Genomic DNA, 16,138 nt, shown 5'->3' with positions numbered 1-16,138 from the left:
TCCGTTGGAACACGCGGTACGCTATGTTAGTGTCAAATAAAAAATTAACATGTTGCTGGAAATAGATCACGGGATCAGATTTACCACTAGACACGTAGTCACCACAAAGGAAGTAGAGTTGGTTATGCGTGTAGTCATTCGGCCGATTTCTCAAGAGTAATAGGTACAAGAACTCTAGCTCAGATATACTATGATGCTCAACCACTGTCTAAGTTTTGATTCTTGGTTTTCTCTTGCTGGATCTTAAACTCAAATCTCTAAGAGAGGTGTTGCTCAATCAATCTTCTCATAATTCTTAAGCGGAGCAGCCAACGGATTACGTCGGAGCGGGGTGGCTATTTATAGCCGCAACCTTTCCGGATGGAAAATGACAAAATTGGACACGCGGACCAGCCAATGATCGAACAACACGCTTCCAACGGTCGGATTTTGAACACAATGGTAACATTCCTCGTGGAGTAAGAAATGCTAACTTTCAGTTCGAAAGATATCTCCTACGACACTGAAGAACAACGTCTTCTGCTGACAGGTAATTATTCAGAACATAAAGAGATTTCTCTCAGTCTTGCATAGGTTTTGGCTAAGCATCACAATGGACCTAAGCTTCAAGAACCGAGGGAGTCCTGGATTAGGGGATGTTCGGATAGCCGGACTATACCTTCAGCCGGACTCCTGGACTATGAAGATATAAGATTGAAGACTTCGTCCCGTGTCCGGATGGGACTTTCCTTGGTGTGGAAGGCAAGCTTGGCGATGCGATATTCAAGATCTCCTACCATTGTAACCGACTCTGTGTAACTCTAACCCTATCCGGTGTCTATATAAACCGGAGGGTTGTAGTCCGTAGAGGATCAACTCTATACACAATCATACCATAGGCTAGGTTCTAGGGTTTAGCCTCCTTGATCTCGTAGTAGATCTACTCTTGTACTACCCATATCTTCAATATTAATCAAGCAGGAGTAGGGTTTTACCTCCATCGAGAGGGCCCGAACCTGGGTAAAACAAAGTGTCCCCAGTCTCCTGTTACCATCCGGCCTAGACGCACAGTTCAGGACCCCCTACCCGAGATCCGCCGGTTTTGACAACGACATTGGTGCTTTCATTGAGAGTTCCGCTGTGTGATCGACAAAAGGATCGATGGCTCGCCTGCAGATCAACTGCGACTTCGGCATCTTCGTCACCAGCTCGACTGGTCACCTTGGTTCGACCAAGAATTGCGCCCCGTGTTCGGATCACCATGTCCGGACGAGGGCCTTCATCAAAACATCAACTCCGATCTCTATCAAGATCACGGAGGAATCATCTATGGAGCCCGAGGGCTCAACGTCAACATTGCCCTCAAACGACCGTGCTGTTTTTCTGGACAGCGAACTCGTATTTGCCACCACCACCTCCTCGAGTATCGCTTTGACGATCGCTTTGGTGGAATTGTGCGGAATTGAGTCTACAACAACCCTGGAAAATTTCGTCGGGTTCCGATGGAGGAATCTCTGGCAATCCACGATATACCGGAGTCCTGTCAAATCTGGACGGGAATTTGGATGAGTTTAGGGCGTGGTGTCCAGCTTCTAGCTCGGACATCCTTTGGAAGATCCAACCGTTGATCGGCTGCGGAATTCCTATATCTACCACCTCTTAAAATTTAGGCTCGATCCGACCGTCCAAACTCCGGGAACCTTCCGATTAGTGCATCACTTTTCGGATCTGTTTTCTGCGAGAAAACGAATCCGACCTGAGTTCATCTTTTTTATGAACAGGATTTCGGACATCCCTTTTGAAGGAAGTTTTGTATGGGGTATTGTGTTTTGTTGCTGAACACATCCCACTAATTTTAAAATCTTTTGAACATGATCTTCAACATCATGTGGGTGTCAAACCAGTCCGGCAATATTACTCCACGGCTGCCGACCTGCGCTAGACACGTCGTCACTTTAGCCGAGCTCAACTTCTTCGGATTATCATCTCGGCAAGCCGAACAAGAGTCCGGCATCGCGAAGGATAAATCATCACCAACATCGCCGTCCCACGATTACACGGAGCGGGCATACCGGCATCGCCGCACGGTCGCTTCATCAAGCCGGCATCGACCACGTCACGACCTGCATCGACAGGGCCGCACTATTGCTTCTTCAAGCTGGTGTCCCTCACGCCGACCTATTTCGGACCGGGGGCTTCGCCATCTCTTCATCAACCTACTCCGGACACTTCGGCGTCACTAGCCGACCAGCTCCGTCACGTTAGCTGGGCCGAGGGCTTTGCCTCGACGAGCCAACCTTTGCCAGCATTGCCATGCCGTCGTTTTATCGCCCATCAGGCAATGGGTGTGCGGATCGAGTCCCAATTTTGGGAATCACCTTCCTTCGGATTGCTACAACAAATAAACCAGGTGCTATTAATCCTAGTATTTTTTGTTTATTTGGGTTCATTTTTTCCAATGAATTATTACTCTGGTTTGTCCATCATATATACACAGGTCTATCAAATAGTGGCTGCATTAACGACAGTCGCATGGTGATTCGGTCAGTTTCCGTACATAGTCCGGCGAACACCGCACTCGGAGCTCGGACCGACCTGCGTATTCAGGCTTTGCCACGCGTTTACCGCATCACGCCGACGCCCTGCATCGATTTGACTTCGGCGCCAGGCCATATTTCTTTTATTACTCACTTTGCATAAATTATTTATTATGCAACGATTTTTTTAATTATCATTATTACTATTATCTCTGTTTGCACTATTTTTTGTGCACAGGAAAATGATCGGGGGACTTCGGCGTCACTCTGCCGGTCTGCATTGATCGTGCTATGTCACCACTTCGGTGTGTCAAACTCTCCGCTCCGCCACCTCGCGACCGGCTTGAGGGATGGAACCTTGCCCCGCATCAAGCTCGGACCGCGTCATCAATACCGAACACATTAACCAGCTAAGTCGCTTTCATGCTCAAAGCTTTAATTTCTAACTTGCATTCGGTTCGACCAAGCATTATACTTTTTTGGAAAAAAGTTGCTTGTAAAATTTTTTTCTTGTCCAAACTTTATTTGTGACACACAAATTCAAGGACCCAATTCACTTGGGGGCTTCCTTTATGAAGCTTTTCCTCTTGCATATGATTATACTTGTACGGCTTCGTTCCTTGTTCGTGTACTATGCCACAATATGCACCATATTGACTTAAGCGATTTGCAAACTGGGTTGCCTCGCTTCTGTGTTTACCCCTACGTTCCTGATTGTTCGGCTAGGGAGTAAAGGGAGCACCTCTGCGATTGTCACGATCGGGTAGCCCGAGCCGGACCTCAGACTGGGTGAAGCCGAAAGCTAGCGCTCTTATAGTTATTCAATGATGGCCGGCACACAACGGAACTCATGAGTACAAAAAATCTATTGCACAAGTCTCATAATAACAATGAGCACCGAAGAAAGGTATCGGTGGGGGTACTATTTTCTTCGAAGATGCTTCTTACACTTCACGGTAATATAGCATAAGTTCCCTGAGCGCGCTTTGTCTGTTACAGCCTTATGGCCTGATTGCCTGGTTATTGGAAACACTGTCGATATTCTCGACCGATGGAGTACATAACACTTTTCGGTCCTTGACCGACGAGGGAGAAGCTGACGGTCGGTTAAGACGCGTTTAAAGTTCGGTTGAACATAGATATGATATAAGTACTTCGGTACATGCAATCATTCTTCTACCCAAGTCACTTGGGGGCTCTTAAGTTTATTTGAGCCGTTTTATAATAAGTGTTCTTCTTCTTAGTCGTTGCAAAGTTTTATTATTATTTATCACTCCTTTTTTTGACACGAGTGTGCGTTCACTAGCCAGGGAGCCTAATTTCTCTCTCAAAGTCGCTAGAGTTTAGTTTGCTAAACTGGCCTGATGAGAAGTACTCCGCCCTCGGGATAGGAGGTTGAAGCCATAGGCTGACCCGCTCGAAGTCTTGAGATAGGATGTATCATGTTAAAGCACGACAGAAGCACTTCTTTTTTCTAAGACCAACTTTCGGATTGGCACCGAACACTTGATATTGTTCGGACGTCATGTTTTTACTGACGTTTCTTGGTTTTCCAAGATTTTTGGCACTTTTAAACTATTTGTGCTTTTCCAGCGTTAGTCTCGCAGTGCAACGCCGGACACCTTTAGGGATTCGGCAAAAACATTCTCAGATATTGCTATATATGCATCGGTTTCGAATTGTGTCTTCGGTCAATAGTTGGGTTGCCCGGCTCCTGCACTTGCTTCCTACGTTCCGTTTTGTTCGGCTAGGCGTGCAAAGGGAGAACCACTGCGATTGTGCTTCCAGCTCACATGATTAAGCACCTTAGTGGAGAAAGCCGAAAACTGACTGTCACAATAAGTGTAAACTGGTCAGCGATCCGGTGACTATGACGGGCCATTCATAACATTGGCCGAAGTGTTTACGGCTTGACCTCAACTGTCGCCGAACACTACCGGGGGCTATTAACCGGCCTCCCAAACTAAATCCTCAATATTTTGCTCTTACAATCGAGCTGAGGTTTCATGATCATGCTTAGCATGACAACCCAATGAAAGGAACCGATAGCGGGACTATTTTCTTTGGAATACATTTCTTCTGTTAAACAGTAATATAACATATCTCTCTGCGTACCTTTGTTTATAAAACCGTATGGCCAGATTGCCTTGTTTGTTGTAAATCTTTGCCCTCATAAAGGCTTTATAAAATAGAACAAACACTCCTCAGCTACTGGCCGAGGAGGTGGAAGCCGATGGTCGGTCAACAAAGTTTTGTACAATGTGGATCTGAGCATTAATGACGTAAAGTACTTGGATACATAGAGTCATTACACATAATTTGTGATTTTACTATGGATATTGATCCTTAATTCGGCCACCCGTGCCCGCATTAAGGCTCGGGGGCTACTGGGCTTCGGGCTTATTATTTACAAATATTAAAGGGGCACATCGATCCCCTGATCTGGTGTTGCCACCCGACCAGTGTCTCGGGGGCTATTGCATTGCTTGTCCAATGCAGAAAATTTTATGTGCAATATAGTTTCCGAGGAGATTTTGATCCTCAGGTTGGTCGGCCGCACCCAACCTGAGTCTCGAAGACTGAGCACGCCGCTTTTAGTGTCCCGAAGTATTCTGCCGAGCTTGGACTTGATCCTCAGGCCGATTTTGCAAATCAACCTGAGTCTCAGTGGCTACTAGGATCAGCGGTCTTACGTCATCCTTCATGTGCATCTCGGGTTTTAAACCGATACACACCTTGAGGGCTACTGGCTATATATCTCGGCAGAGAATAAATTGCACCAATCAAAAATATTGACAAAAATCGGCCCACAATCGGGGTGGTGCACCACCTCGGAAGCATCCCGGCATAAAGCTCGGGCGCTAGTGGATGGCTCCATAGAGGGCATTTCCGCCATTAAGCTCGGCTAAACTCCTTCAAAACTTCTTTGAACCAAGGTGATTTACGACACCTCGGATACAGTCCGGCCTTGGAGCTCAGATACATAGTCCGGCGTTGGAGCTCGGATACATTCTGGCGTTAGAGCTGGGAAGTGCGGACTTGGGCGCTGGAGCTCGGGTGCGCGAGAGATGGGTAGGCAAGGGAGGAAGAAGGCGTAGGTGAATAGGGTGAATCCTTATCCCCTTATATAGGCAGATGCGGTTATGCGTCCCCACTTGCCTAATAAAACTCGCTTGCCTCCCGAGCGCCGTGATAAATGGTGCGGTTGGGTTACCCACATCCGTATTAATGAGAATCCCGTAAAAAGGGTACACGATCTCTGCTTTGACAAGACGTGCCAAGGAAACCACCTCGCAAAACATGCTGAGGTGGAAAAGTAAAAACGATTCGAGTAAAGGACTTGGCTGTAGTGTGATGGCGCACTGCAGAATACGTCAGCAGATTTGATTTGTGTTAATATTATTCTCTCTATAGCAATATGTGGAAACTTATTTTACAGAGCCGGACACTACTCTTGGTGATTACAATCTTCTATGAAGGACTTGGAGGAGGAACCCGCCTTGCAATGCCGAGGACAATTTGCATGCCAGACTCGTCGTCATTGAAGCCCGGTTCAGGGGCTACTGAGGGAGTCCTGGATTAGGGGGTGTTCGGATAGCCGGACTATACCTTCATCCAGACTCCTGGACTATGAAGATATAAGATTGAAGACTTCGTCCCGTGTCCGGATGGGACTTTCCTTGGCGTGGAAGGCAAGCTTGGCGATGCGATATTCAAGATCTCCTACCATTGTAACCGACTCTGTGTAACCCTAACCCTATCCAGTGTCTATATAAACTGGAGGGTTGTAGTCCGTAGAGGATCAACTCTATACACAATCATACCATAGGCTAGCTTCTAGGGTTTAGCCTCCTTGATCTCGTGGTAGATCTACTCTTGTACTACCCATATCTTCAATATTAATCAAGCAGGAGTAGGGTTTTACCTCCATCGAGAGGGCCCGAACCTGGGTAAAACAAAGTGTCCCCAGTCTCCTGTTACCATCCGGCCTAGACGCACAGTTCGGGACCCCCTTGTTGGAAATATGCCCTAGAGGCAATAATAAAAGCATTATTATTATATTTCCTTGTTCATGATAATTGTCTTTTATTCATGCTATAATTGTGTTATCCGGAAATCGTAATACATGTGTGAATAATAGACACCAACATGTCCCTAGTAAGCCTCTAGTTGACTAGCTCGTTGTTCAATAGATAGTCATGGTTTCCTGACTATGGGCATTGGATGTCATTGATAACGAGATCACATCATTAGGAGAATGATGTGATGGACAAGACCCAATCCTAAACATAGCACAAGATCGTATAGTTCGTTTGCTAGAGTTTTCCAATGTCAAGTATCTTTTCCTTAGACCATGAGATCATGTAACTCCCGGATACCGTAGGAGTGCTTTGGGTGTACCAAACGTCACAACGTAACTGGGTGACTATGAAGGTATGCTACGGGTATCTCCGAAAGTGTCTGTTGGGTTGACACGGATCAAGACTGGGATTTGTCACTCCGTATGACGGAGAGGTATCACTGGGCCCACTCGATAATGCATCATCATAATGAGCTCAAAGTGACCAAGTGTATGGTCACAGGATCATGCATTACGGTACGAGTAAAGTGACTTGCCGGTAACGAGATTGAACGAGGTATTGGGATACCGACGATCGAATCTCGGGCAAGTAACATACCGATTGACGAAGGGAATTGTATACGGGGTTGCTTGAATCCTCGACATCATGGTTCATCCGATGAGATCATCAAGGAGCATGTGGGAGCCAACATGGGTATCCAGATCCCGCTGTTGGTTATTGACCGGAGAGCGATCTCGGTCATGTCTACATGTCTCCCGAACCTGTAGGGTCTACACACTTAAGGTTCGGTGACGCTAGGGTTGTAGGGATATGCATATGCAGTAACCCGAATGTTGTTCGGAGTCCCGGATGAGATCCCGGACGTCACGAGGAGTTCCGGAATGGTCCGGAGGTAAAGAATTATATATAGAAAGTGCTATTTCGGCCATCGGGACAAGTTTCGGGGTCACCGGTATTGTACCGGGACCACCGGAAGGGTCCCGGGGGTCCACCGGGTGGGGCCACCTGCCCCGGGGGCCACCTGGGCTGTAGGGGGTGCGCCTTGGCCTATATGGGCCAAGGGCACCAGCCCCAAGAGGCCCATGCGCCTAGGGTTCAAGGAAGGGAAGAGTCCCAAAGAGGGAAGGCACCTCCTAGGTGCCTTGGGGAGGAGGGATTCCTCCCTTGGCCGCACCCCCCTAGGAGATTGGATGTCCTAGGGCCGGCGCCCCCCCCTTGGACTCCTATATATAGTGGGGAAAGGAGGGCCTCTCATAACACGCCTTTGGTGCCTCCCTCTCCCTCTCCAACACATCCTCCTCCTTCATAGTGCTTGGCGAAGCCCTGCCGGAGTACTGCAGCTCCATCACCACCACGCCGTCGTGCTGCTGCAGGAGCCATCTTCCTCAAACTCTCCTTCCCCCTTGCTAGATCAAGAAGGAGGAGACGTCACGCTGACCGTACGTGTGTTGAACGCGGAGGTGCCGTCCGTTCGGCGCTAGGATCCCCGGTGATTTGGATCACGTCGAGTACGACTTCCTCATCCCCGTTCTTTGAACGCTTCCGCGCGTGATCTACAAAGGTATGTAGATGCAATCCGATCACTCGTTGCTAGATGAACTCCTAGATGGATCTTGGTGAAACCGTAAGAAAATTTTTGTTTTCTGCAACGTTCCCCAACACCCCTACCCGAGATCCGCCGGTTTTGACACCGACAAGAACCTATGCACTCTTAATAGTACGGAGGTCCTATGACTCAAATAAGAGAAAAATGAAAAATGAAAGGAATACCACGTCTTCATTCCGCCTTCAATCTTCTCTACTACAGTCATTTCTCTCGGACGATCCGAACAAATATTGCTTCGCGCCAGCAATAATTTTAAGGGGCCAACTCCTTCGATACAATCTTCTCGCTTACACATCTTCTCAAGATGTACCTCATCCTTCTCTGCTACGCAGATAATCTTCGTAAAGTTCTTCGAACTTCACATTGAAAACACCATTCTCCCCGGGCTTGCATGGACAATATCTCGCCGTGTCTCAAAGTGGGTGTATCCGACTCGGTAATCTCCATCATCGAGTCCATACTATCGGTTTAGCATCTCTATGCACATGACTTGTGAAACATAGTCATCAACTGAATCGTATACTAGTCAAAGAGTACGTGTCTACATAACCTTATCAACTAGGGACCATTAGAACAATCATCATACAATATATAGTCTCACAAACAAGTCACATACTTATTGATACATGTCACTGATGATGTTCAAGGACAATACAAAAGACTCATGAATACATCGGAAAATATTATCATCACATGATTGCCTCTAGGGCATATCTCCAACATCATCTGGAAAGAATGCCCTTATACAGCGTCGCATTTGGTGGCCGCGTCATCCATCTTGACCTTCTTGGTGTGTAAGTCTTGGACTCCTACGTCTTTGGTAGTTTCATGGTTCCCTTTAAGCAAAACCATGGTGGCACATTTCAAGAACCGACCGCCTAGGCATTGGCCCCTTGTATTACATACGAGCTAATATGGCTCAAAATGAATTATGTGTTGCACGAGAATGCGATGAAACCACTTCCCTGCATATGCCACCTAGTAGAAGTGGGTTGGCGATGTTGGATCCGGCCTGTCCACTCCATCACACGATGGATCAGGGTAATCCACGTCGGATCTCTCCAACCCACACCACTATGCGTTTGGAACCGGGTTCAGTTGGTCCATGGCAGGGACTGCCGCCTGCCGGAGACCAGTCTGCCAAACAGAGCAGGGCACAACATGCCTAGATCCACGTGTAGTTGTGCATGACATTTTTCACCCCCAGCCTCTCCATGGAGCTGCCGCTGCAGTAGAGCACCACCCACACTTGATCCAGCACTGCCAAATAGACATGCCACCAACACCACAAACACAACTCCATTTTCCATCGGACGACCTTCCGGACACACTATTGCACCCCAACCACGTGCAGATCCGTGATGCACTTGCCTACCACCGACCATAAGAACTAGGACGCCTGAGCAAGTGTGGAGACCCCGACATGTATGGTCGAAGCCACCATTGCACATGCAACAATGATCCCATGATCAGTGTGTCACTGTGTACAACAAACTAATAATCAAAAAATTACATCCACTATATAATGTCTTACATAAATAGGACCATCACAGTCAAGTCTTACATAACTAAAAACCTTGAAGACGAAACTCCAAACAAAACACTTGCAGTGAAAACACCATCGAAACTTGGACCCATACCAATGCCTTAACCCTACACGCAACCGACTAGGGAAGAGTCCTAGTTCGCATGATGGTCATCGAAGAACCTTCTTTATCAAACTCCTGATCTTCCATGCTTGGCCAAATTAATAGGCAGAGGCAAGCTAATGAGTAATTTGAATGTACACGCAAGCAATCCACGAGTGATAACAGATTATGCATGCAAGGCTTAGTACAAAGGACATGACTTCCATACTAGTATACCCATCAATTGCTAATATGCCCAACAATTTCTTCGCAATGGCAAATTGGCTTGCACAATTTCTTAAAGAAAGTACCTGGCGAGATGCCATTTTGTTGTGGCTGTGACTTTCTCTCAGTTACTGTAAGATAAATGTAAGAATTGTGTAAAATAGAGGTTAAGATTGTTTGTAAGATAAATTTTAATTTTTTGCAATCTCATGAGAGTCACCATAAAAAAAGTTAAGATGTGTCATCTCATGATTTTTCATGCATTTGAACTTCTACACTGGCCAATCCATAAAGTAACCATGAATGCTGGATGAGAGTGCCAATACACTGTACCTCATCCATACGGACAAATTAGGATTCAAAAGATTCGAAGAAGAAAACAGTAAAAAAAATGTGTACATCTGGCCTGCAAGACTCTGACCATGTCCAGCCAAATTTACCCAGGCACAGACTGTACACAAAGCTTCGTTTGCATGCAGTCCTGCAACCGGTACTGCGTGTGTTTTTACAGTTCACTTTTACACAAGCTCCATAAAAAGGTCCCCTTGAGCTTTACGGTAGAGTTGTAATTGTTGCACGACTCGTAACACAAGCTGGTATAATTACATCCCACCAAATACGATTATTAGAAAGACCTCATTGCATAAACCATGTCTATTGTTCTTAATTGTCCTTGTCAGCGAGGCAAATTCTTATGATTTTAACTCTTGATTGCGTGGATTTTCTTGTCAGGCTCCAAGTGAGAAGTTGTATTTTGGTCCCACCTTTTGGGGCCGAATAATAAATGAAAGGCTTATGCTATGTGTAGGCCGACCGGTCTTTTGTAAAGATCAGCCCGAATCACGAGTCGTTGGATTGGCACGATCGAACGGCCCCATCATTGCGACTCACCTTGCAACATGGTGCATGCCACGAGGCCCCTTTGCAACATGGTCGTTGTTGTGGTCATCGCTACAAACTTGATTGCTACTTGCCCAATGTTTTATGAAGATTATCAATAATGTATTGTCTTCTTGTATTTACTCTTAAGGATATTTAAATTTCATGGACATATGTTTGTCACCAGTGTTATGCCACTAGACATAATTGTTCGTGCGTTGTAAACGGGTACCTACCCATATTGATTTAATTGCGTAAAAAGGAAGATTTTATTTGATAAACATTTAGTATTTGGTAAGCACTTATTAACATATCAAAGAGACCACAATTTATTTGATACATAAATAAGAACTGGGCCAGTACGTAAATGTTGGACGAAGGAGCGGACGCCAAAACATTATATTTTCCTTAAGCAGGAGAGATAATGGACGCCAAAATGCACTGGCGGTACTTGAACTTGCGAAGAAAGCACGCTTTGGTCACTGTACTTCAAAATACGGCCAATACGATCACTCAATACGTCTACACGTGATTGTACGGCCACTGTTCACTGTACGCCACTCGTCGCCCCTTCATTTGACCACTTGTTGACCAATCCGAGGTGACGGCTGGCGCTCGCGAGGGGTTCCGCAGCATTTTTACAGGGAAACCCTTAGGTGGCTCCGTAATTCCTCCTATCTCCTTGTCTATTCGGCTTCGATCAGAACGAAAGGGGAGGCGGTGAAAGGGAAGGAGGGAAGGGCGATCGTCGGCGGCACCGCACCACCACCACCAGAGTCGTCGCACAAGTGCGAGAGGCGCCGCGTAGGCGCCACGCATCTCATCGCTGGAGCTGTTTCGTCAGGATGTCGCCTGTTCGTCGCCCCGATGGTGCTCCGCCGCACAACTGCAGTAAGCCCTCACCTCGCCCCTCCTTGGTTCTTGCGTTGTAAGCTGTAGGCTCGATATTTAGAGGTGGGCATTGTGGATGGTGTGCTTGTTAGTCAGATATGCCCATATGTACTTTGAAGATTTGCCTAGGGTTTTCGACCGTGATTTGGGGGTTTCAGCGTATAGGGTTTTGGGTTTGGAGAAGGTTATTTGGTGCTGAAAGGTGCTATCTTTTGCTGCATGTTGAAGATGCTGGTTGTATAGGTGAATTTGATACTCAAAGGTGCTTGCTTGCATCTATTTCTTGCAGATTATGTAGAACAGAAATTCTGAAACTCTGTCCTGCTCTATTTTGATGTATGCAGATAAGCGCAGCAGGAAGTTTTCAGTTAAGTTTAACCATGGTGGTTATTTCCTTGGGCAAGGTAGCAATCGTTCATATGTCAATGGTCATGAACTGTGGTATGATGAAGTAGATGCAGATACTTGGTCTTCAATCATGGTTGAAAACCTAGTTGAAGAGATAGGATGGGAGATGGCAGGCAGGATGAAGGTATATTATTGCATTCCCATTCTTTCAATCAACGGGAATGGGTTGAGAGAAATCAGAGGAGATAGGGACACAGATCAGGTGCTCACATTTGTGTCACTAGGGCATTACTCATTTAGTTTGTACCTTGACCATGAGGATAGTTTGGATGCAAATGTGCCTGAAGATGATGTGGTCAATTTCCCAATAAGGCAGCTATCTGAAGTGTTTAGTCCTTGCAAGAGTAAACCAAATGATCCACAAATTGCAGATATTGATGTTGAGCTTGAAGATGCAAATGTGACTCACCCAATTCCTATACAGGTAGTTTGTCCTCCAGAGCATGCAGAAGATGATGGTGTAAGCAACTTTGTGTTTGCAAAAAGGAAAGTATCTTATGTAAGTGAAGATGTAAGTGTGGAGGATCCAGGTGTGATTTAGACAACAACAAATGGTGATGATGATGATGTTGAAGGTGAAGGTGAAGCTGGTAGAGGAAGATACTGCAAAAGGAAAAACAGACAACGCAACTCATCTGGAGGAGCAAGTTATGAAATGGAAACAAATGAGAGTGATTCAGATGACTCTGACTTTGATCCCGAGGCCATAATGGACAGTGATTATGATATTAGTGATGGTGATGATGATCTGTATGCTGACAATGTGGATATGGATGAGCCCGAAGACATGAAGTTGAAAGAGAAGCAGAAGCAACAAAAAAAGAAAGTGCCTGTTAAAGGAAATGAGAAATAAGCACATGAGGCAGTAGCACATGATCCTGAAGATGAGTTGTATGGGTCAGAAGGATATGACCTATGGGCCCCTGATTCAGATGATGAAGAAATTTACATGAAGTTCAAGGCATTTAGAGGTGAGGACCTACACTGCCCCAAATTTCATGTTGGGAAGTTTTCTAGACTGTTGAGTTACTCAGGAAAGCAATCAAAGAATACAGTTGCAAGAACAGAGTTGATGTGAAGCTCCCTGTAGATGATAAGAAAAGGGTCAAGGCAACTTGTGATGAGGATTGTACTTGGTACCTTTGGGCCTCTTATGATAGTAGGACAAAGTGTTTCATGGTCAAGAAATATGTGCATGGACACACATGTACCAAGAAGTGGAAGATCAAGGCTTTCACTTCTCCTTTCTTAGCACAGAAGTACCTTGAGAGCTTTAGGGCGGACCAAGATATGAATCTGAGGAACTTTTCAAGAGTAGTTCAGAAGGAATGGCATATGACACCATCTAGGATCAAGTTGCAAAGAGCTAGAAGGCTAGCAATGAAGATTATATATGGTGATGAAGAGGCCCAGTACAATTTGCTGTGGGACTATGGAAATGAACTTAGGAGAAGTAACCCAAGCAGCTCCTTTTTTCTTCAACTTGATGATCAAGCAAGGTTCAGCAAAGCATATATGTGCCTGGATGCTTGCAAAAGAGGTTTCCTTCAAGGATGTAGGCCAATGATATTCATTGATGGATGTCATATTAAGACAAGGTATAGAGGACAACTGCTAATTGCTGTGGGAATTGACTCAAATGATTGTATTTTCCCTATTGCTATTGTTGTGGTTGAAGTGGATGACAAGCCCAACTGGTGTTGGTTCCTTGAGAGGCTCAAGAATGATCTAGGCATCATGAACACCAGCCCATGGACTATTATGTCTGATAAACAAAAGGTAAATGATGTTGATCTTCATAACTTGCTCTTATGATACCTTCTTTCATTCAGTTCAGCACCATATGAAGTAGTTGTTACTTATTTTGCAGGGCCTAATAAATGTTGTAGATGAGTTGTTTCCACAGTTAGAACATAGGTTCTGTGTGAGACACATGTGGCAAAACTTCCAGCAGCAATTCAAAGGTGATGTACTGAAGAACCAACTTTGGAAGATAGCAAGAAGCAACACTATTGTGAAGTATGAGCAGTACATGAATGAGATGAAGGAAATTAACTTGGATGCCTACAAATGGTTGCATGAGCTTGAACCTAACACTTGGGTTAGGGCTTTTCAAAATGATCTACCCAAGTGCGATATCTTACTGAACAACAATTGTGAAGTATTTAACAAGTAAGAACCAACTGCATTGATGTTCTCATATGCTAGTTGTTACTGTATTCAAATATTTAGTGATGTGCGTTTTACATGGACATGTACATATTAGATGCTAGGGAGCTACCAATATTGTCAATGCTTGAAAGGATTAAAGGGAAATTGATGCAGAGGCACTACACCAAGCAGATAAAAGCGGAGAAGATGAAAGGAAACATATGCCCTGAGATAAAGAAAAAGGTTGATAAGCTAACTGAATGGACAAACACCTGCTATGTTTGAAGGGGCTGGCGATGGAGTCTTTCCAGTTGGTGATAGAGGGACTGACTACATTGTTGATTGGCACAGTAATGAGTGTAGCTGCAAGAGGTGGCAGAAGGGTGGCACGTCATGTGTACATGCTATAGCATGTGCTAGGCATGAGAGAGTGGATCCCCTCCTCTTGGTTAACCAATGTTATTCTGTTGGGATGTTCAAGAAAGCATACAACAACATCATCTACCCCTGGAGAAATAAGACAGAATGGGAGAGGATGAATGGACCCCCAATTAAGCCACCATTATACACCAAGCAGGTAGGCAGGCCATGCAAGAGCAGAAGGAAGGCCCCACATGAAGTTTCTTGCAGCAATGGTGGCAAAAAATGTCAAGGCATGGTGTGATCATGCATTGCAACTATTGTGGAGAGCCAGACGACAACATCAAAGGCTGCAAGTACCTTAACGCTGGTCTGCCCCCTCCAAATGTGCAAGCTCCACCACCACATGGAGATTATAAGGCTCCTAATGCATAAGTTGTTCCAAATGTGCAAGCTCCACCACCACCACATGGAGATGATCAAGCTGCTAATGCAGAAGTTGCTCCAAATGTAGGAGATGATGAGCAAGTCATTACTCAGGTATGTCTTCCATCATTTGTGCTGTAGGTTTTCTTGCACTGTTGGATAATCAGAAATATTGCAAAGATATGATTCAAAATTACTTGCACTTCAACAGGAGCACAACTCTTCAGAAAATCATGTCATAGAAGATCTTATGGTTGATCATATGGTTCAAAATGTAAGTTAATGTCCTTGTTTCGTGTAATTGATGTTAAGTTCATTGATAAAACATGTTATTCTGAACTGCAATATGTACTTTTTTTATCCAGAGGCCTCTGCCAAGAGTGGTTGCAACAGGGCCTATACCAGAATCAACTTTTATATCTGCTGCCAGGGCCATGCTCAATCAAACCCAAGGTAACACAAGCAACAATGGGAGCTCAAGCACAATCCAGCAAGGTGACTTGGCCAAAAGATTGCTTCTCCTCAAGAGGCAGAGAGACAAAGAACTAGAAGATAAGAAGGAAGCAATTCTTGCAACAAGAAGGGAGGAACAACTAAAGAAAGCAGGGGAAGCTGCCAGGAAGAGACATCAGCAAGAGGAGAAGAAAGCACTAGAAGCAGAGAGGAAGAGGTAGTCACAAGCTCAGAAGAGAGAGAAGAGAAAAGAAGAAGCTGAAATAGCAAAGAAGGCTAAGGAAGAGACAAGGCAGATCATAATGGAGACCAAGAAAGCTGTGGCTGATGAGAATAAAGCAAGGAAGTAAGCTTAGAAGAAGGCTTAAAAGGAGGAAGCTGCTGCCAAGAAGAGAGCAGAGAAAGAAGCTGTAGCAACAAGAAAAAGAGCAGACATGGTTGCTGCTGCTGAGGCTAGGAAGGAGGAAATGAGGCTGATAGGTATTGCTCTTGGCAAGAGGCCTGCAGGTCCAG

The sequence above is a fragment of the Triticum dicoccoides genome, chromosome 7A, assembly GCF_002162155.2.
Source record: "Triticum dicoccoides isolate Atlit2015 ecotype Zavitan chromosome 7A, WEW_v2.0, whole genome shotgun sequence".
Taxonomy (NCBI): domain Eukaryota; kingdom Viridiplantae; phylum Streptophyta; class Magnoliopsida; order Poales; family Poaceae; genus Triticum; species Triticum dicoccoides.
The sequence above is the reverse complement of the archived record's forward strand: the minus strand, read 5'-3'. Positions refer to the sequence as shown.